Source organism: Falco punctatus (assembly GCF_963210335.1).
Source record: "Falco punctatus genome assembly, chromosome: 8".
NCBI lineage: Eukaryota > Metazoa > Chordata > Aves > Falconiformes > Falconidae > Falco > Falco punctatus.
In genome coordinates this window covers 23,695,587-23,719,320 of record NC_137588.1, presented here as the reverse complement: position 1 = coordinate 23,719,320, position 23,734 = coordinate 23,695,587, and the positions used below count along the sequence as shown (strand labels likewise).

The 23,734-nt window shown below is 37.2% G+C and overlaps 1 protein-coding gene across 8 annotated transcripts in view; it reads right to left on the bottom strand.

Annotated features, from left to right (window-relative positions):
* The window catches only part of FIGN (fidgetin, microtubule severing factor), a 216,509-nt gene that overhangs the window by 110,348 nt on the left and 82,427 nt on the right, over positions 1–23,734 (bottom strand). The window lies entirely within an intron of this gene.

Below are 23,734 nucleotides of genomic sequence, written 5' to 3'. Positions count from 1 at the left end.
CTAGGGTGGCAGGAAAAAACAAAGTTAACAGTGAGCTCGGCCTTTTCCCAATGCTTTTAAATGAGATCTGAAATGTACTGTCTGTGAATTTCTTCAGCTCTCTGAAACACTGTACTTAACACCACAAATCCTTAAGTAAAGAAAATGCAATGCCCTCACGAAGCAAAACAAACTGCTTGGCTTATTGTAGGCACATATACAGGGAGCCACGTTTTTTGCCGATTCAGTGGGGGGTTATTTGTAGGTTAAAAAAAAAAATGGGTAATACCAGATTTCTCAAAGCAATTAAATAAGACTTAGTACATTTTAAAAGCTCTGAGTGCGGATTTATTGTTAGCATACAAGGCATCCAACTGCTCTTTCCTCTCTCATCACTGTTTCAGTTTTATATTTTAACCAGTACAAAAATCTGAGACACAGCTGACAGATCACATCTAGGATACCTCTCTTATTTGGTACTGAACACCTAGTTAGCACAGTATAATGCACCCTGCGCAGAACAATATGACACAGACATAGCAGGTCATTCCATAATCCAACTCTCATCTAAAGTGGTCCACGACAGTTTCAAATCTGCTTCGTGGAGTGCAGCAAAGCAATCTCCCAGGCAGCGCTCCGTCGCTTTCATCACACAAAGCCTACAACTCGGTATGAATTACAACTGGCTCCTTTCTGCCTCTCAGTTCTGTTGTTGAGGCTCTGGAAAAAAAAAACAAGCATGACTTGTCTGTCCGTCTCCTTGCTTGCTCTCCCCCTCCCCAGCCTCCAGGGTACAAAGAAAGAGGGGGAGAAAAAAAAAATAAAAAAAAAAGGGATGAAGAAAAGGAAAAATAAATGAAGCCAAGTCCCTAAAAGTTCTGTGACTTCCATAGCTGGCTATAAACCCCACCACCATCAATTAAAAAAAAAGAAAAAAAAAAAAAAAGAAAAAAAAGGCAAATGCTATTTTAAAGCAATTAATCTTGTAAATAATGTGATGTGAATTATCCCCCCTCCTCATAATCCACTGTGAGCCGTAAAAGCAATTTACAAGCATTAAGATAGCCCCCTTCAACTCGTACCTATGCATGGTAGACACATTGCTGATTTTTGTACAGCTGTATCAAATAGACCTCCTTAATCTCTCTCGTATTACCAAAAGTGATTTTTGCAAACAGTCTTGTGCCCTCTGGCACAGATTCCCTGATAAGGAGGAGGCCTAGTCGAAATGAAGCATCTGTGGCACTAGCTCCCCTCTGAATTACTGCAGTCTATTTTGACAGCTTCTACCCCCTCCTGTTTTTCTCCCCAACCCCTTTAGCTCTTCATTGCCTGACTGTGGCATCTGACATGGCCAGCTTAGCCTCGCTGAGCTAAACCTAACACAGCACACAGTTTGGTAACAGAATGGCATGTTTATTCCCTTCTGACTCCCTCTTCCTTGTTTGCAAAACCACTGCACCAGACACTGGAAGTTAATTAGCAGGATGATGCTGTGCTAATTGTGTTAATTTACAAGGTTTTAGTCAAAGAGAATCATGCCAGGGCTGGCACTGCTGTCATGCTTCCGACTTAATGATTAAGAAATACTGAAAACAAGGTGGGAAGGATTGCAGTAATTACACAATAAATGAATAAAGCAACAGATTCATTTGCAATTATATTTTATTGCAGTTGCACTCATTTGCATTTGGATTCTTCATTTTTATTTTTGGAATTCATATATTTGCAAATCAGCAAATAATTTGAATTCAACCTGAAAACTGCAAAGTACCTCTAATTGAGGCTTATATTTTATATAGTACAAGTACTGCAAATCTCAGTCCACGTGAGCATGCCATTGATTACTTGTAGATTTTTTTTTCCTGAGCCTTCTCTTTCTCTCTCATTTTTCAAACACTTTGACAACTTGAGAAAAATGTCTGTTAACAATCATACAGTTATCCCATAAAAGTTAATTCAGAGAAGCGCTTTTGACAAATGCAGCTTTGAAACTGAGTTTTTGGCAGATTTATTTCTTTCATTTAGTGTTAATATAATCTTTTTTGTTAATTGTTTCTGATGTTTCAACCACTGTCTTGCAGAGGGGGTAAATATATAATGAAATTGGGTGAAATTCTAGAAATCATGCTCACATGAAAAATATGCAATTTTAATGAGGAACTATCAGAAGCTTTTCAGAAATCATACTTTGTTAAATTCAGCCAGAAATCTGAAGACCAAACCACCAAGGGCCAATTGCAAGCAATCAGTATCTAAAAATCTTCCAGTGCCATGAAATTTACTTCAAGCCTTTTGAAAGGAAAGAATATTCATGTCCCTGTAATGTAAACTACCTAACAGACATACAAGTTCATTACTCATATTAGAGAAAAAAAAAATAATAAAAAGACACACAAACAAACAAACAAAACCTATCTGTGTTCTGCGATACTGGGCTTATAAGGTTACCAAAACACTGAAAGCTTCTGTTACAGAGATGCAGAAGAACTTGAGTAGACTGGTGTTTCAGTAGATACTAACAAAGGGATGCCATGAGAAAGACCCTTCACAAAGAATGTGCAAAAGCAGCAGTGAAACTTTTGAAAAAGGTAAAATAAGCATCGAGGGAGAAGAGAATCTAGCTGGGCTGGTACTTGTACTGTAGTTAATGAATATGCTTTTGGCATATTGTCTTCAACAGCTTGTAAATGGAAAACTAGTCAATTTAAAGAGAAAAAAGAATGCACCAGGTCAGAGCACAGCATATATTGTACACTACCCCCACCTTGCAAGCTTTTCAAAATACCTTTCGCCAATACTTTAAAAATTTCATCAACTGTTTTGTTGGGTTTGTTTGGGGTTTTTTTTAGAATGGATCATGTGCTTTTAAAATACAATAATTCTAGTTCTAGTCACAGTGGCAAGATGTATTTAGATGGTGTAAACATTCAATTATTTGAATTGTATTTATCTAGATTAATTTATTTTACTTATTTTGAGGCTGCAAAAGAATGGCAGAAAATCTGAATTATCTGTTATAAGAGGAGGGGGGAAATCACATCATCAGCATTCTTTATTTGGAATAATTACTAGATAGACCAGTAGTTTCACATTGTCATGCTATCTTTGGATATGCTCACTGCACAATAATTGAAAGTTTATTTATTGATGCATATTAAATACCAATGCATTTAACAAAGGCTGTAAAGGCAGGATTAGGCTTTGATTAGATAAGCTTAAGAGAACAGGACTGTTCTCATCCTGTGAAACATGAGCATTTATTCCAGCACATTGCAATCATTAGTGTTATTTGGAAGCATAGGTTAATAGTTAACCATAAGCATATTTTTTGCATTAGTAAGCAGTGAAGAAATCTGTATTTACATAGTGGAATGGCCTGGACTGGGGGGCAAAGAGCCGTTTCCTCAATTTCATATTAATCGAAAAAGCAGCAAACTTTTGCTAGGTTTGACTCCATTTGTTAATAGTTCAATAATTGTTTGACAAAAGTCAAATGTTTGATTTGGGAGTAAAGAAAGAAGTTGTAGTTTCTTTTAATTATGTAAACACTCCCCTTTCCCAGTGGCTTAAAATTTGCAGCCACTTCCTCTCCATATTTTGAATTGTGTTTTATTAGTTGCTTTTCACTTGAGCTGATACACCTTCCTGCACTTCTTTTGTTAGGAATGTAAATGCTGATATAAAGATCTAAAATTAGGTAAATAAGGGCATATTTAGAGGTTGCATATTTTTTTTAAGCATAATTTAAACTCTGACATAAACCATGGTCCTGCAGATAGTGTATTTGCTTAATAACTTACTGAAAATCCAGGATGAATGCATTTCAAGAAAAATCTTTGCTAACTTAGGAATCCTCTGAGCTATCGACATTTTTAAACTGTGTAAACTGTGCTGGTATGGGCTGTAAGAGGCAAAAAGATTCTGTTCTTTAAGTACAGGTATGTACTTATCAGAGAATTGCTTTTAAGATAAATTCAATACATTATATAGAGAGGCAGTGTAGGCTTTTTTAGCAATATCTCTTTTTCCTTGTCCTGACAGCCCTGCTATACATCCCTCCTCCATAATTCTTCCAGTTGGATCTATCTGAATTACATTTAAAGTAATTATAGTCAACAATTTCATTATTCAATTACTTTGAACTAAGTGTTTGACCATTTTTTTCCCCTTCTAATTTTGTGCACTTAGCCTGAAAGTGTAAATCTAATGCATAATACTTCATCAGTTTTCACATACAATAATTCCATATGGCAGAAATCCACTTACATATTCAGATTTATGAATTATGATAAACAAAACAAAAAAAAAAAAGAATGCCTGAGTTCGGAAAAAAAAAACATTTTTATCTGAATGCAAAAAGGAACAATGTCCTACGCATTCTGGATGTCCAGCAGGGCCTGATCCTGCTGGAAACTCACATGAGTTTGCACATACAAAGAACCTTCCTCTGCTGATGCTCTCAGTATCAGGTCAAACTACTCAGCCCCTCACAGGATTATAGCTGTTACTGAAGATAAATAACCAGCCTTTCCTTTCAATTTAAATAGAAGGGTTTCTGTTGAAAACACGCATGGAAAAAGTCCAGAAATATTGGCTAGGACAACAGTGGGTAAAAACACGACAAAGGATTTATGGTGTCCCGCTGATGAGTCCAAATGACAATCACCTTCCAAGTAACAAACATGATTAGTAGCGATCTGCTTTAGACAAAGGACACTGGCACTTTAGTAAACCTCTCATCTATTCACGTCTTTAATAAAATAATCAAGCCAAAATTAAATCATATGCAGCTGTGGTTTTCTGAAGATGCCAGCAGAGGTTGCATTCCACTTCTAGAGATGCTGGGGAACAAAACATAAATGACATGGAGGTACTGTGCACAGGAAACTAAAACCAGGGCAGCACACCAACCTTCCCAACCAGCTACCAAAGTTTCAGTTTGGATCAAGGGCCTCCAACCGTTCCTTCAATGTACCCGAGGCAAAAGAAAATAATTCTTCGTCTGTTGTGGTCTCTGTATTCCTGCCCTGTTCATCCCCACAGTGCCTTAGGTCCTACCTAGCACAGATCTGCAGGTTTCTTTGTAAACATCAGTAGCTCAAGCAGGTTCTTAAGTTTAGGCATGTGATTAAATATGATCTGAACAACTCTTAATGCACTGTTGAAAAGGGGCAGATGGTATCAGGGGCAAACAAGTAAATGAGGTACTTCTGATAAGAGTCCGTAAGAGACGTGTAGGAGCACACTGCTGCAAGGTAGGAAACAACTCCAAAACCACAGCTCTGAGTGCCACAAACCCTCTTCCCTCTAGACTTGCAAGTGGGTGTGACCTCCATCACTTTGGATTGCTAACACATTTAGCCAAAGATTCCAAAAGCTATCCCTGCCTGCTGGACTGCTACTTTCAGCTGTCTCTAGTTGTTCAAGAACTTTACAAGTTCCATAACAAGTTTAGCCAAGGGATTGCTTCTTGAGGACATGCAAAGATCAGCTCCTCCAAAACAGCTATTGACTGAAGTAAGCACCTCAGTGGGAACATGCCAGGACTCTCAAAGCTCATACTTCAGTGAGTGCCAAAGGTGTTAGTACCTTGAGGATCAGGCCCTACATCCACATTTTAAAATCCTTCTTAAGCATAGGACCAAGCTGAATAAATAAGTCATGCCGTAACCACTGTTTGAGATGCAGGACACACAACTCCCTGGGTTTGTACTAAATCTGATACTATTTTATAAGACTGTATACTGTCATATGTCCCATAATAATAATAAAAAAATAATTCAAGATAAAACATTTCTTTTACACTCCAGTTTTTATTAATAAGCATAATTTCAGCTGTTTGAAGATAGTGCAACTGATCTCTCTTAATTGGAAACAGGAGGGATTTTGAAGAGTGGATTGAGCTAATTATGTTTTGCAGTAAAAAAAAAAAAATAAGGGGGGGGCGGGGGGGAAGAAAATGATTCCCACATTTATTTTCTAATTACTCAGTGAAGACCTCTGCTCCAGTCCATGAGGAACTCCTTTGACGTCAAAGGACTCTGTGGGAGGATGAGCCTCCAACTGAGCTGCCCAGCTGTACAGGCCCAACTTTGGAAGGTTTTTTCAGTAAGTGGCAGCCACAAACTCGGGGAAAAAAGGCCTAGAAAGTGCTCTCAGCATTTTCTTGGTAGGGGTCTTTTCTTCCTCTTATATATAGCCTGTGCATGCCACGTGCATCAGTGGGAGCAAGCTGTTGGCAGGGTATTTAGAATGTGATTCTCATCTAGCAGGGATAGCGAAACATTTCAATCTTTTAAACAAAACACTTAGATCACAAATGATATTGAGGATCACATATATGTCAACAGCACTTAAAGATAAAAGCAGTAAGAATAAAGCAACATATTTTAGGAAAGCCTGGACTGGTTAAAAATTAAATTCTGGGCATGGAATCTCAAACTAATACATCCCAATTATCTAATTTAAATACTGTGAAAATATTATTCCTTTAAAATCACACTTTCATACCTCACAACAGCAAACTGCAATACGTTTACAGCAAATGAGTTCTTTCCCTCCAAGCCCCCTCCCTGCCATTTACATAAAGCAGTGCCTTTGATAGTCACAAAGACATTTCTGGCTAAATGGCCTTTAGCAGATCCATCAGCTTCAAAGGCCTTAAGAAACAGAAATAAGGAGAAATAATAGTCAAGCAAAGGGAAGCTGGGTCCTGAGATGGCTCTATCATATTTTGCCAGCAGAAGCAGGTTGGATCCGTAGGCTAACCAAGCAGCAGCCCACAGATAAGGATGATACGGACTGTAGCTATTACTGAGGCACTCCACGGGACCTCCCAGGATGCTGCCCACCTCTGAGGGGTTGGTTTCTCTGCAGCAGCAGCCCTTAAGCACAAAAACATTCTCAGTTTAGGGCTCCATCCTTTCAATGTAATCGCATCAACGCACCATCGTGATGTATCATAAGTAAAACCATTTATGCACGCATGTGTCAGGATCCTTCTATATAGAGAATTGGTCATATTTGTGATTAATTGCCACTTATCTTTAAAATATTTTACTATATCAGTCTGCCCTCGCTGTACTCATTTGCGCACAACACTTTCCTTAACCAGCTAGAAAACACACTAATGAAAACAATAATTGCAATGCATTTTAACGCATTATGAATCTTCCTCTTCCCAAGCTTTAAATTTTTAAGCTGTTTCTGTCAAATACCTCCAAAAAGTGCCATGCCTTTAAAGGACTTCGCATATTTTGTCAATGCCAAATGAGTAAGACCATAATAATTTCTGAGAGAATACTCAGAACAGTAACTGTAAACAAATGTAAGCATCACATATTAAAAAAGCCCAAAACCAAACCACTTTTTGTAGTCTACTGAGCACATGCTTAGAGCTATAATGTACTTTTAAAAGATTTAATATACCACATGATCTGCAACTTATGCCTATATAAGCATAAGAATCAAAATAGCTACTGCAGGATAACTGTGGTGATTCTGAGAATTAAAACATTCACACAGTAAAATACAGTCATAAATGAACACAGAGTTTGGCCACTCGGCACAAGTATTTATACATATTTGCAAGTGCAGAATAGTATAGACCTGAACTGTGATTGTGCTCCCGCTGAAGTGCTTACTTCAAGTCTCCAATAAACCCAACTGAAGCATTTAGAAGTACAGCAAAATGCATATGCTCTTCTGAAGCAAAAAAAATAGCAGAAGTAGCCTTTTCCTTAGTTCCTCTTCCAGAAGTGGAGTTTGAGGCACATTTGCCTTGAAAGAGCATAACACAAGTACTTAAAAGCAGAGCAGATAAAATATGCTCACTGCTTTATTGTGTTTCTCACGTAATCAGCTGCAGCAGGTGAAACACAGAACCCTGAATTTGTTTTTTAGCAAGCAAGTAAGAGGCAAAAGTAATGAATTATCTGCACTAGGGAGCTTCATATGGAATATTCAGTTCCTGAACTAAACTCTTCCAGGAAAAAAATATATCTGAAAATTATAATTTTCAAATACTGGATTCTATTATCTTTTGAATTTCTATGGCTAATCATGATTCAGTAAATTGGTTCCTTTTACAGGGATTTTTTTTATTCACACTTAAAATTATTGGTTTGGTTCCTCACTGTAAATAAAGTATTTTTAAAACCTTTTTTTCCCCACATATATCGTACCCATTAAGACAATTTCCTTCTTAAGCTCACTTCCTTTTGCCAAATGAAGATCATCAGGACATACTGCACGTGTCCATAAGGACAGCAGAGCTAATGAATATGTATGTTTTATGTCACAACAGAGCACTCCCCTTGTTCTGCAGTATCGACCTTCTCTTATGTGAGTAAATAACAGGTGAGCACTTGTGCATGAGGATAAATGGGGTTAAAACTGCCATAAAGGGACATACTTTATTTGAACAAAGTGGGTGCACGATAAAGAGATCTAAGTGATGCTGAATTATTTTTTATATCATGCTGTTCCAAAATGTTTGAAAATAATCTGGCTCTAAAACAGAAGACCAAGTTACATGCCAAGAGTTATTTAAAATATATTTCCCTCTAATTATACAGAGTGCTGCTGCTATAATTCTACTATATTTTTATATATATTTTTCAGTCATCATACTTCCAAAAAAAAGTACATATGTATTTCATAGATTTCTGTATAGCAAGAGAAGGTTAATTCCAGAGGTTTACCTAACCAGCCCTATTCGCCTTACAAATATGAAGGCAAAGATCAGTTTCAGTGAGTTTCAAATAACTGTAGACAGGTTTGACCCATTACACTCAACTAACAAGAGTGAAAAAGCAAATTTATATGGGCCAGTAACACAATGCTCCAGCCTGTAACCAGGAATACCGCTTTCCTTTTAAAGTACTGATTCCAAAACCTACCAATAGGAAAGGTATGAGCATTTGCTTCACTGAAATTAGAGTACCTCTGCTAATTAGCTAAATGAGAAGGAATATTGATTAAATGTATATACAGAAGCAATCTGATGCTCAAGAAAAAAATCCTTAAGATGACTCCACAGTGTACAAAGCTTTCACAAAATTTGTTTATGTTATTTATGCATTTTGCTTTTTGGCAATCTGCACATTAATTTTTAATGAAATAGTAAAGAGATGTTGCGTCTCACACTTCGATAAAAATATTCTATAGCCAGGACTGGGTGACACAGTGCATTAATTCAGTGTCCTTCACTCCTGGGACCTGCGTATAATTTAGTCCAGCCCGAAGAAAATAACTTTGATCTGAAGGCTATGGAAAAAGCTACATATGAAATGAGTTTTGGTGGGTTTAGTGTTGTTTCTTATATACAAGACGACATATGAAGATAAACTGCTTTAGAATGCTCCTGACGTGGCCCAGGATTAAGAGCAGGGAGCTCTCAGCAGAGCTCATCCACTCTCTCCCTTTTTCCCATCACACCAGACACACACCATACACATTTCTCTCTACTATAAGCATCAGAGTGGCTAGTCGCTGGCATATACCTTCTTTCCAAAGAGAATACCCCGCTTAAAAACATCATATTATCAACCCGTATACTTATTTGGTCTCTCCATTAAAAAATCCCAAACAAACAACAACATCTATATTTCAGCATGAGAGGTGGCGTTTTAAGAAGGGATGATGTTATCACAGGGAACCCGAGATTTCCTCCCCAGGGTAGGGACACCTCAGCTAAGTCATCAGAGCTGCACTAATCACGCTCTTAGGGAAAACAGAGCTCTGGCACAGCTCCTTCCCCGGCTTGGCTGCGCGAGCAGCTGACCCTTCCTTCCTGCTCCCCCCAAAGCACAGAAACAAGATTAAAAGCAGAAGCATAACCAAAGAACTGACATCCTAGAAACACTAAGCTGAGCTAAATCTTTTCCCCACTTAAACCTTTCAATTATTGTATTCCACAAATTCCAAGGATTCTTTCTTGCTCATTCAGTAAAATGTATCTAAATTAACTACTGGAAAATGGAAAATAGCCAATTTTTTATGCTTTTGGTTTGAGACTTAATGTATTGTTTTCTAAGCGTTTGAAAGGAACTATATAGGTTGTTCAGTTAGCTTGACAAAGTATCTGGGGGACAGGGAAAGGAAGAACAGGGAATTTTCTATAGACAAATACAGAAATCTCTCTTTATACACGTGCATATACATTTATATATTTTACATACACAGAGGCACCAGAGAGAGAATGTCTTAACTGAGAAATTTAACTCTGTGTATGCCGATATTTTTTTGTGTATTCCTGGAGAGAGTGGGAAGGAAGAGAAACTAACTTCTCATGTTAGATGTTGGTTCTCCTTTCTCAAAAAGAGCGAAGTTCACCCTGCAACAGGAAAAGTTGAGCTATGTCCTGAAACACAGAGTATGTCATTCAGAGGGTGCACAGGCATTTCAAGGGGCAGAAAAGGATAATGCGCTGGCTTTAAAAGCAGAAAGAAATGATAGATCCCAGCTAATAAAATGTCACATTCCTTTTCAGCTGCCACACAAATGCAGCCTTTTCTGCAAACAGCCATCAAGAGACAATAAAAATCTAAACCATGCAATGATTATATCAATAAGTAGCTGAGCACCATTGATACCTTAAATAACAATAAACTGGGTTATTTCTCCTGTAATTTTGACCATAGTGTTATTGCATATGTAGTCACCTAATGATGAAATAGTTTTAAAATTTGCTTCAGGGTACAGAAGTCAAGCTCCACTGATTAGCATCTCAAAGCGCACTACAGGCACACATTTGTATAGCTGAATAATAGCACTTGTGTTTGTATGACATTCTACGAAACAAAAAAATGCACTATTTTACTTGATGTTTGATGATGCACACTGATGAAAGTCCTTTCTCTCACAAAATATACAATCTATCACAGCTAACTGTAAGAATTTCAAAGACAAGGTAGAAAGGTAACATCACAAAAAGAACCAAAAAGGGTTGTCGGTGTCTATACAAGACGCCTAGACCCTGAGGCTCATGGGCTTGATTCTCCTGTCACTTCTCTGGTTTGAAGTCACAAGAACCACTGAAGTTCACAATTTATTGTGAAGGAGATAAATGTGCCCCACTTTTTCATTATGGTTTTCTTTTTAGGCAACAATTATTCAGCAGTTAATTACACAAATGATATTTTGTTCACCAGCACTTCAGTTTTGTGCAACATGTTTAACAAAACCTCACCACAGAAAATATTCCATTAAAATCTTGACACAGAGTTCTGATATTTGCTGCGCTAGCTCAGTTTCTGATTTATTTCCTGTGTCTAATAAGGTGGCTTTCAAACTTTATTGAATGTGAACCTTCCTAAAATTTGCTGTAAAGTGACTAGATAGAATTCTAATTTCAGGCACGCTCTGAGACCGCAGTCTAACGCATGCCCTTCAGCAGGACCGCATCTTCCGCATGTGTCCCCCTTTTGCCATTTCTACAGGCATAATTTATTTACAGGCATTTTACAAAACTCTCCATTAAATTTTGTGTTAAATAATGTTATAAAAGCGCACCCACATTAATTTAGTATTAAACATGCTATAGACTGTCAACAGAAACATTAGGATTTTACTAAATATTGGCAACTATCGCTTTAAATTCTTTTTTTCTGTTAACACTTCTCTTTTTCTTCTGAAACATGTAAGTAACATACAGGAAAGACTTACAAGAAAGCTTAACATTAATACAGTTAAGCACGCTTAGCATCAAAAATTAAGCTCATGAACTAACAAATATTCACTGAAGTATTTGAATCCAGTAGTAAAAATGTATTAACCTTTGTGTTTACTTCAGAAAAAAAATTTAAAAATTAAAACCCAGGTTGAATCATAAGGTACTGTGAAAGCTGTGAGCTTTGTGATTGCAAGTAAAAGATTTACAGATCTGTAAAAGATTTACAGATAAGAATTGAAAGGTGTGTTACACTAATCAGAGGAATGCATAACCTCTGCAAAGCAGGTAGGAGTTAATAATTTTAATTTTTCTTTTCTTATGGCTTTATATTTTTATGCAAGGGAAACAGAGGAAACCTAAATGTGACCCTATTTAGGTATATTAACTGAAAAGCCTTTGTAGAATTTTTAAGCAAACAGGATTGTGCCTCCAATGCTGCCCATCTAGTTTTTCTGTGTTAAATTGGACGGCTACTTGGACAGCTCTCTGTTCATTACTGAACTGTGCAAGGGAAACACAGAGGTGGCATTTTCCTTTTAAACCATCTAATGCCTTGTAGCCAGATTCCAAAGCATCAAGGAGAGATTTCTTTCTCTCCCTCTTTTTTTTTTTTTTTTTTTTTTTTTTGCTAGACAAGCTGTCGTAATTGAAATGAAGTCTAATCAGACTCATTACTGTTTTCAGCAATTTGCACCACCAAAGATGCTTATTAGGTAACAGTGTTTAATAAACCGCTCTTTAGAAAACTACCAGTAATGAGCTCTTAACAGCCAATCTTTAGCGTGAATGTAATGTGAAAAGTGTTCCTAGCGCTGAATAGATTTTCACATTTAGTAGTGTCATAATTAAGCTCAAGGAATTGGTAGCTGTGATGATAGATTTACTGCAATATAGACTTCTTTTCTCTCTTGAAAATATATCTGAAAATACTTGGGGTTCAATAATATTTCCAGAGCAAATTTCAAAACTGCTTAAAAGACTGTGCTAGGCTGGATTAGCTCTGTAAATGGTACTTAATCACAGACTATTTGGGGAATGCACAGAGTACTGTAAATCGGACGTTGTCTACCAAGCATGCATAAAGTTAATTCCATCTAGCTTTGTTTGACTGCTCTTCCACCACTTAACAATTTCCAGTCATTAATATACAAATAATAAATGTTGTTGTCACCAGCTGAATGATAATGAACAAAAATGGCCAGTAACAAGAGATACTTGAAGAAACACTTGTCAGTTCTCCTTCCACAGTAACAGCTGAAAACGCTTGAGAAAAAAATAGAGAATATACGTATATATTTACACATACACACATAACTAATGGTGTTTTTCCTACATTTCACATATTATCAAGTCCTAGTACCTACATAGTACCAAAACCCCCATTCCTAACGCAAAGAACACCACAGCTCTGAAAATGTAACACTGCGACATATATTATTCATAAAGCACAGCCATCAGCAAGAGATAAGTTTTCATCAATAGAAAGTTCAATTTAACTAGATGTACACCTTGCTGCACTAGTCATATCAATACTAGTACCTAACATGCTGAAAGAGGCAAAAAAGAAAATAAATTGCGTGTATAAGCTTTAGCTAATTAAATATCTAGAGTGAATCTTGAGGAATAGCCGCTGTTCTCTCACCAGATTGATTTAGGTCCGACATAATATTTAAAGTTATCAATAAGAAATGACCAAGACTATTTTTTTGTCTCCCACTAGGAGAAATACATAGGGATGCAAATGTTGTTTTGCTTACTAGATTCTCCTGGAGAAGATTTGTGTCAGCAGCCAAGACTTTGGAAAGAAGCACATAAAGATGAGTAATCAATAATGAAACCACCAACAAAATGATGAAAACTAAAACTAATTCTCTTGAACCAAGATTTTTATATCAGAATTCCACATTAAGATGTTAAGAAGAGTTCCTTTACTGAATGAGTGCTTTCATTACATCTTTTGTATACACTAGCCCCCAAATTTCAGTAATCCTAAATGTAGCTTCTAAGTCTCCGTATCTGTTTGCAGCTTTCTGAATTAATAGAATGATGAGAACTGAAACTATCAAATTAATGCCAGTTTCATTTGATGTTGTGGTATGTGCTTCTTTGCACTATGAGGAAAAAAAGGGACAGACACACACACAGAGACACCCAATCCCATATCCAGAACTCATTCCCAGATAGGTTTTTGCAGCTTTCAGATCAAAATAACTTCCAGTTTCTTAAGGCTGAACTGAATTTGCACTCAGATCCAACATTTCTAGTGCTGCTGCTTACCCTATCATGCAGTTCCAAACTCTGCACCTTTAAGCCACATACTTAGCTTCTGCTCTCTGTAAAATAACACAACGTAAAACCCCATAAAATAAAATAACATAGACTCCACAGCTGCTTTGGACTGCCTCCTCTTGCACTTCTGAATAATGCATTAAACTTCACATCGTTTGTGAGTGACAACCCGATGGTCTAAGATGCGTAATATGCATTTTGTACTGTTGATTTTACTAAGCGCAGATGCTCTGAAGCATCAATTGCTCATCAGTAAGTCCTTCAATATCATACATTATGATATTTTTAGTAGTTTAAAACTGAGGTTGACAGAAATGTAGCATCCACAGGAGGTATCTTAGGCATCATTATAAAACTATGGTATTCATCCTTTCTTACTCGTAATGTAAAATTAAAGCAGGGAAGAACCTTCAGTGTATTGCTTCCGTATCCTAGCACTACCACCCACAAAAAAAAAAAAAAAAAAAAAAAAAAAAAAAAAAAAAAAAAGAAATCACAGTTCAGCCTCAGATCCATCAGTATTTTATCAAGCCTACGAAACACCAGTCTGCTCACCTAAGATGCTGACCCCAAACAATGCTTGACTTTCAATAGAAATTGCGACTCTTCCTTCTGATATCTCTAGGTCTGCTTAGCCCGATCACAAAAGCCTTCTTTATCAGACTATCGGAGGAGTTTCCATTGAAGAACTAGAACCTACCAAATTTTACACTACTGCTGCTACTCTGAGATGGAGTATCATATATACAGGAGTACAGACCAGCATAAAAAATTACAAAAGTGTAGTCAAAGAAGGAGGTGAAGCTACGGGGGGGGGCAGGTTAAGCTCGAGGCAGAATTTGCCCCAACACAGTGTGAATCATTGAGAAGGATCAACAGGATCCTAAAAACAGACAGCAAGAAAAACCCTTAAGACCCATGAAGTTGCCACCTCATGGCAGCACCTCTGTGGTGCCAGGTGGTGAGGACTCTCCAGAGGGGCATGGCCACGCAGGAGGAGACAACTCTAGTAGTAACGTTTGCTGTTATCAAAAGGTGAGCCCTGGAGTGGTTTGTCTCAGGGCAACTCTGCCAAAAGACAACATAAACAGCAGGAACTGGAGTCCACGTGAGATCTGTTGTACTTTCTACAGCAGCATATATATTATTTTTCTTCTCCATCAGTGAAATTCCAATATTACAGCCCAACTTCTCCCAGTCAGGACCCAGCATCAATCACAGTTTGCCCTTCAGCAAAAGGTACCATAAACAATTTGTAGGATGCCTTTGAGTACGGAATATCTCAGATTTCTCTGTTGTTTATGGTAATTTTATTCAGATATTTTTGTGGAGTAGAGCTTGGATGAAATACCATACAAAATTGTTTCACTTGATGTTCTGCATTGTTTGTTGGTTGGCTTTTATAAAAAAACAACCCCCCAAAAAACCCAAAAGTAAAATTCATTGTTCCAAACAGAAGCGACCAACTTTTCCAAACAATTGCACACAAACCACCTCTGCAGACTGCAGAGGTTACTGTTCTATTACAGCACATTTGCAAAAGTTACATAATAGACAAATTGCAGCAGATAAGAACATTTGTCCAACCGAACTGGAATCATTTGTATTGTGGAAGACAATATTCCCTGCACTTCGGATTTGTTTAAACACACAGACGTGCCTGGTAGGTCTTTCTTTAAAAGTAGAGCAGTCTAGTACACAACTTCCCTGACTGAAAGTGCTTATGGGAATATGTCCTTATAAAATGAATGAGTCAAAAGGAACAACACCAGGTTCTTTATAATACAGTTGTGGGTTTCTCTGGGGGCTGGGGGTTAATAAAGAAAATGTATGTGTGAGCAAGGGAAACGTTCACAGGCTTTGGAGGGATTGGGGTGAGCATAGTAGAATCTAGCAGTCCTTGACTTTATTTTTCATAGAGCCTATTTTCTGCTTTTCCACTATAGAGCTTTCTATTTATTTTAGCATAACTCTGAATCTTTGTCATTAAACAATGAAGTTCTAATAAAAAGCATAATGCAAACAGCCAGCTGTGTAATGAAAAACAACACAGGGTTGAAGGGGGGTTCCTGCCTGATCTCAGCAGCAGATTAGCTTATGCCCTGGAGCATGAGATGGGAAATACTTTCCTCACTATCACAGTTTTGATTCTGCATTTGTATTTTACATAGATTTTTAAAGAGACACAATATAAAGCCTTCGTTTAGAGAACCTCTCTCAGTGCCTCTGTATGTATTTATGTGTGTCTAACTGTACACACATATTTATTTCCCCTCCCAGAGCAGAGATGGTGTTTGTCTGTAGTGATGGCACAGTTTCTAGTCTGGAATCTAGCAGACAGAAAAAGCATATAACCAGAATAAACATGTTTTGGACTATCCCGGTACAAACTATATCAACTGCAATCCCAAAGGCATGTCCTTTTGAGAAATTGTAAGTGGCCCTTTTTTCAGCAACCATCCTGCTGCACTGCAGTGTACTGCAAGATTATTTCTGCCTAGAGAACGACATAGTTTTATTCATAAAAAAGGTAAAAACCATTCAGTTAATTGCTTTTTCTACTCAATAACTGTTAACAGTTTATTCACTGGCAGTGAGCCAGATCTCCTCCAACAGACACAGATCTTTCAGATGCATCTTTCCTCCTGTATCTGACATATATGATCATCTCCTTCTCCCCTTCCCTCTCCCGTAGTTCTTTACATGTATTTCTGCACCGTCCTCTACCTCAACCTTAAAGCTGTGCCACATCCAGAGTAGCAGTGCTAAAGGGTGGTCAGAAAACAGGACGGCAAAGGTTTCTCAAGCTAACAAAGCAGCACCCTGTTCGTACCACCTACCAAGCATGTTTCTTGTTTCTTCATGTACTGAAGGCCAGTTTGGGTGATTGTCACTCACTTTAGGAATTTATGTCTGCAGATACAGCACAGCCCTTCAACATGCACACACACGATGGCTTGTGAAGTTTGTGTGGAGAAATCCCATCTCAGCCTATGTCCGCTGGCGGAGTGGCAGGTGCATACCTAACCCACTACACAGTGTGTGGGGTTAGCTGTTCTGCAGGTATAGCTACTGTATTGCGTATTGAGAGTAAAGAATAAAGTAGACAGTAGGAAGAAGGAAATTGCATTGATGAGGCCTTTAGAAACTTTAGTCCACAAAAGACAGGAAAATGAGGCAAAACCTTTATGCTCAAGTACCTGCTAAGTCCTTTCTAAGGTTAAGGAAGGCTTAAATTTGTCCATGGCCTTAAATACAGTTTTTGTTAGTTATTACGATTTTTTTTTTCTTTTAAACTTCACATTGTTTTCATTAGGCAAATGCAAATAATTATTTAGGCACATTATGATACAAAAGATCTTGTGCCACCTTTTCAAGAATACTTCCAAAATTTTTTAAATAAATATCCTGTATTTGTTTTAATGAAAAATGCCTTGGGCTGTATCCATGTCTTGTTCATTCTATGTATTAAACAGAGAGTTTGTCACAACTGAACTAAGAAGTATTTGATAACAAATGGTTAGAGGCCACAGGCTGATATTTAAGAGGTAAGGTTGCACCAAGGTAGCTTTGATGGGCCATTCTGTATTGAGAATAACCAGAAATGACATTTCTTAAAAAGGTCTGGATTGCTAAAGAGGAGGAATGCCCTAAATGCATCAATGAAAACTGCTGCTGAGCATGACTGCTTTTTTTTAATATTTTGACTATTTTCAAAGGAAAGACAGTCATGCTACAAATGTTTTTTCAATAAATCTCTGGCAAGTACTGGGCACTTCCAAGATCAGTTACACAGCATACTCTTAAAATGATTAAACTGTCTCTCACAGCACTTTAAATGATAGACTGCCCAGAAAAAGCACTAGTGCCCAACAAATTAGGAATTGTAGCAGTAGTTGATAAGCTAGAATGAGCTCTGGGCCATTTTAGGACACACCTCACCCTCATTACTGCGCTGCCCCTCTTGGAAAAATTCTTCCACTTGTGTAAGGTCATTCAACTAGATTAAAATGTCTCACTGTAATGTTACCTCTTCGTAACACCTCACATACTTGGGTATAGAAAAGTTGGTTATGGGATGAACAATAAGCTTACTTTCATATGCACTGCATAAAGATACCACCTGTGTGATTTAGTTGAAAAAGAAAATTTAAATTTTGGGGATAGCTCTACCTAAAGCCACAAGTTGCTATGACAGAGAATTTAAATTGTTTGAACAGTTCCCCTGCTCCCTTCTTCAAATTGTTATGAATGTCTGTAATTGAGGCCTCCGTGTTGCTAACATGCATGTGGGTATCTCACTAGTCATATGAATAAAGCTGCATAATTAGGTAGTAGTATAATTTGTAACCTCCAGTTTTCTCCCACTTCCCTTTCCCAATGCTCCTTGAAGAGACTGCAATTTATGCTGGAGGCAGATCGTGCCAGCGTTACTTATAGAAATACCCTTTGCCTGAGATTTCTTTGAAATTAGTGACAAAATTGAAACCTTGTAGCAGTCACCAAGGATAGGGATATGCCACACCAACCCCTCTGCCACCCACATGCTGGGGAGCATGATTGTGTTGCTGGGGTGGGAATTTAGGCAGGTGACCAAACGGTTAAGTATGCTTATCCTTTCATCCTCCAAACTGACAGAGACTTTTTTAAATTCTCAGAGGTCCGTATACAGAAACTCTGTTTGACAATTTCTAGACGTGCCCCAATGTGTTCACCAAGTTCATCTCTATTAACAGGAAATGAAACTGAAAAAAAGAGGCACTCTTCGTGTTGACTGCAGGCATTTCAGATTTCATGGCAGCCTGTGTCTTCCCCGTGCCTTTCACATGGGAGAGAGAATGTGTGCGAAGAAAAACAAAATTGTAGGTTTAGTAATGTCAAAATCTGATTTATGCCAAAATAGAGATGTCAACAATAGCAGAATAAATGACAAGTGTTAAATTACCCAAAGAAGTAAATTCTGTAATTATTTACCTCTCTGGCACATGATCCTTAACAACCTCCAGACCTAAAAGGAACAGCAGGAACCACATGCACTTTGAAAATCAGCACTTTTTCTTATTTTTGAGAAACTACTTTTTGCCCCCATTTTTTTTTTTCCTTAAATACAACTAAGTGCTGCCAACAGCATTTCAAATAAAACGTCAGCAGCAGCAAGTCCCATAGCTGAAAATACTGGGACCTGAGTATACAGTCATCTGCAAATGGACAACTTTAATTCGATTCCTGGCACCACTGGCCACGCTGAGAATTTTTCTATCTCTTCACACCAGGGGTTTGCTCTTTTAAGCACTGCTCCCTGAAGGGAAGGAAAAACTAGAGAAAGAGGATTTCCAATGACCCTGCACAGATGAATGAATGTGTCAATGGTGAATATTGGTTCAGCTTTGAAATAGGGAATCCTGCAGTGGTTTCTCTGCTTCATCCGCACTAGTGAGTTCCACTGTGGACTTCAATGTGTAGAAGGCCTTCAGAGGACAGATATAAATGAAAAAAAAAAAACAAACCACACCACCAAAACCCCAAAAAGAAAAAAAAAAAAACTCAAGGGGGGTAGAGAAATCAATAAAATGGTTTCAGAATAATAGAAAGGCATTTCTCTAACTATAACCTTTAAATTATTTCTTAGATAATTTTCCCCGAGATGTGCATCTCTTTGGCCTAGCCCAACCAATCGGTGAAATTGGTTAAAAAAAAAACAACCAAACAAACAACAACAAAAACTTAAATAAATAAGGGATCCTTACCAGATAAGGCCAGTGTGCCATTTCAGCATGTATTTAATTTTTATGGGTTTTCAAAGATGATGTAAAACCAGTTGTGAAATGGTGAAATTGTTAAAGCACACTCTGTCTCAGTGTGAGCTTATTCTTTTGTTTATGATCGATTTCACAGCAAAAATGGCGACACGCACAAACCAAGCACAGAAAGATTTCTCTTCCCACCTGCGTAAGTCTCCTATAACTCGGGTAAACGCAAGAACATTTGTCCAAGGTGCATAATAGCATATGCATTTATTTCTCCAAGCCTTTTAGTTCATTTTCATTCAACTACCAATCAATCTCACCATGATGCAATATAATTTCCTAATCATGCCAATATTCATACTTTTATCTCTTTTTAAATCCAAAGAACATATATTTCAATAAGACAGAAGTCTAATTATTTAAGCATAATGTAGAATAACATTTCTCTAAGGACATATCTTTTACGAGTTTTAGTTCCTTAAAACTGCCATATAATTTAATCTCTATAGCAAAAATCATACAAAAGAATAACACGAGCTTCCAGTAAAGAAGGCTGAATTGTTAAATTCCAAGTAAGTGCTTTTTCCTCCATTATGTCTACAATGGTTTTGTTTCTAAGAGCAAAACCAATATATACAACACGTTAAGAAACAGAGAAGAGCAAGTGCATCTTTTTTCTTTTACATGTGATAACTTTAACATGTAGGAAAACAAACAATCAAACAAACAAAACAACCTCCCCAGCAACTCTGCACAGGTTTCTGTGCCTTTGTAAACAAGGTTGGCAGTCAACTGCTTTCTACAGCTGAATGCATGCTCTTGAAATATAATAATTTTATGCAAATTAAAGGTTTTCATTATATAATTGCTAACAAAATATTTACATCTACCTCCACTTTAATGTTGCTGAGAATTAAAGACAAAACTATTAATGGATATCTAAAGGGACATATACTGAACAATTTCAGTCATTAATATAATATGCAGATACTGAATATTTTTGGATACTTGGGTGTATTAGCTATACATTTCTTAGATATCACCAGATACGGTCCCGCTTCAGCTAAGAAAGAATTTGTGTAATCGGATTTATATAGTCTACTGCATTTCCTAAGAACGCTGCCTAGGATTTGCCTCTTTTTAAATAGTTGAGATGTTAATGTTCTTTTAAGACTATTTTTTAAATGCCGAGCAACATCTTCATGAAGAGCTGCGCTGATTTCCAATTATGTAAAAATTAATTTGTTTAATCAAGCTACAAGAAGGACAAGAAGTTGAACTGGAAAAATTCCTTCACATAAAGCAAAGGATTATTACTCACAAGAAATATTTTCAATGTCAGACAGACTTGCAGCCAGAAACTAACTATACTTCTTAGAGACAACTCTATGTGCCTGTCTCTCCTTCCCGACTAGTTTTTCAGAGCCCTCCAGAACAACACCAAAATGAACTCTAAACATATGTTGACTTGCTTTTTAATTTCATTTGCTTTAATCAGTGCCAAAGAAATTTCCAAGAATACGGCTTAAATAATCAGAGTTACCTTTTATAAATGTGTATTTTCTTTTACATGGTATATGCACTGGAAAAGGAAAGGAGATTCCTGACAAGTTGCTCTGCCTCTGGTCTCAGGATTGTCTAATAAATAAGGATATTAGTTCATCTGGGCCACTCTCAGCAATATGATAATAAATCTTTCCCTTTTAAACACATTTGCAAACTTGTACACACACACACACAAAAAAGGTTTAATGTTTCTATGTTGTCATAATGCATGAAATCCTTCATTTTAGTATTCATGATCATTATCAAGTAAGTTTTGTTGAAAAAAAGGGAACAAAATTTTGGCATAATTTGGGATGATAGTAGTACAGATGAGAATTGCTCCTATAACCTCCTTCTTGAATGGTGATATATGCAAAATAATCCAAAATTAGTTGCTTTCCAGTCCCTTTACAGACTACTTGACATCTACTGCTCAAGTGTTTTAAACCTTCCGTTGCTGACTGTAATAGTGCACAGATGGAACAATATTTATTCTGTCAGTGGAAACTAATTAGGATGACACTAACTTTGAATGTTAAACCAGAAGAAAAAAAATATCTAAAAAATCACACTTTACACAGTGTGGCACATGATCTGTGAGTTTACAAATAAAAGCTATAAATTTTAATATATTGCTGTTACATGGGAGGTGTAACCATCTTTGCTGTTGCTGCCACACATGGTAGCCAGAGATGGGCTTGTGAAGCCGTCTCTGGATTCGCGTATAAATGCCCCCATCTCAACCATTAATTCACATTAGAAACTGCACCCCACCAACTTCCACTCTGCAAGAACAGCAAATCAGACTTGCAAATTATTTCACATTATTCTTCAGTCAGCCATACTGCCCCTGTCACCCAAAGGTCACCCCCGTCAGCCCCTGGTCCCTCAGGTCCTAGCTGTGCCAACACCATGAGCTGGGCAGAATCAAACCCATGTCAGGGAGGTAGCCAGCCCCACCATTCTGCTTCTCTCCGTTAACTCCAGCTGCAAACATGAAGTTAGCTGCCCTTTAGAATAAAAGATTGCATTTGATAAATCATCAGGTCTGATAGATATGTGCAACCTCCATCCAAGGAGTGGCTCACAGCTGCTAAAGACAAGATCAGACATGTGACCTCAACACACAAAGTAGTGATTTTCAAAACCACAGTAGGGTTCTAAATCTGTGTCTCTTGGTACCTGAATACCTTTAAAGTCTTCTTGACTTCTGATATTCATGAGCTTGCATAAACTGGTTCACAAATGCTTAATGCTTTGAAGACCTACATGATACAGCCCAAATTCACAGGATTAAAAACAGCATAGAGCATGGTAGCTTGCTATTAGGCTCAACTATCAGTTCAATTGTTTTTCAGCACTATTCTCTTTACATGGATGGACATATCAGGAAAGCACCAGGTTTGACGTGCATACGTATTTGTGTAGATCCACCATCCTAATGTCTTACTCTACAATAACTAAACCTTTGTAGGGAAAAAATAAAGTAGTATATGCTTTAAGCAACACTGACTTTTGTAATTCAGAATGGTAAATTAATTGAGACTCCAAAAACAGGAAAAAAAAAAGAGTATCTATTGCCCACAGTTAAGCAAGTGTTAATATTTTATAAGTAATGCATCATAAAAAAAAAAAAAAAAAAGAGTCATCCCATTAATTATTGTTCTGCTAATAGAAGATAAACTGAGCAGAAACAGAACTGCCTGAGAAGGTTAGATCTCAAAGGCTCCTTGTTTGTGCAGTGGCATGATCTCCTAGAAGTGTTTAAAAAAATACATTTGGAAGTGATATTTTGTTCTCTCAGCAACGAGGAACATGCTGGTGCAGAATTTCACTTTGACTCCATCCATATTACACAAAAAGTAATGATAATGAATAGTCTTTTAATGAACCAGATGGAATAGTTAAACAAACACTTCTTCAACAGTTCCAGCTATAGCCACTAGTCTAATAAAGGATATTATCTACATCTACAAATCTGCCTTTTCTCAGATCAATGAGACTAATTCTGAAATGTAATTATTTTTATCTGAAAACATATTTTAAAGCACCCTCTAAACTGAGATACTAAATGTGCTCCATAAGCTTTGTTTATTTATTGATATTCATGTCAAACCTCAAAGGCTACTAAACTGCAATTTGACATTTTAATTTTACTTTTTTTTTAAACTTAATTCAAACGCAGGGCACAACATAATGAGCAAACCTGCAAAAAATGATGAAGTGCATCTTACTTCTAACTGACGATAATATCTTCTGTGGATGCCAGATAGCATCTCTACTGAAACCATACCTTGGCTTGACAATAAAGCTGGAAGTTACTCAAGTGTATTGTAGCCAACTGTCAGATTTAAAAACAGTCACAACATACTATTAGTGGCATTCAGCCAATCTCTTAAGGAACACAATGACCCGAACTTTATTCTGAAAACTCAGTTTGAAAGCAAATCTATTCCCTAAAGTAATTTTCAGCACTGCTTAAAAAGCTTGGAAAAAT